This window comes from Penaeus monodon, chromosome 29 (assembly GCF_015228065.2).
Source record: "Penaeus monodon isolate SGIC_2016 chromosome 29, NSTDA_Pmon_1, whole genome shotgun sequence".
Classification (NCBI taxonomy): Eukaryota; Metazoa; Arthropoda; class Malacostraca; order Decapoda; family Penaeidae; genus Penaeus; species Penaeus monodon.
Genome location: NC_051414.1, coordinates 4,517,543 through 4,517,757, shown reverse-complemented (window position 1 = coordinate 4,517,757; position 215 = coordinate 4,517,543). Strand labels below are relative to the sequence as shown.

General features: G+C 45.1%; 1 protein-coding gene across 1 annotated transcript in view; it reads right to left on the bottom strand.

Moving 5' to 3' along the window:
* LOC119591626 (nephrin-like) overlaps positions 1-215 on the bottom strand; it is a 125,992-nt gene that overhangs the window by 83,356 nt on the left and 42,421 nt on the right. The gene's annotated exons all lie outside the window — the stretch shown is intronic.

Genomic DNA, 215 nt, shown 5'->3' with positions numbered 1-215 from the left:
AACCCACATCGTCCATTCATCTTTCTATTTTCACCCCCCCCCCCCAAATACATTAGTGTAGCCGAGTATCGTACTTATATTACACCAGGAGGTCTATACCTTAATCAGATTGATTAAGCTGGTTTACACCCAAGGGGGAATAATTAGTTTCTGTCACGGCGACTCTAGGGGGGGGCTGGCTTGTATTTCCTGAACTTGGTAGGGATTGCTGTTTT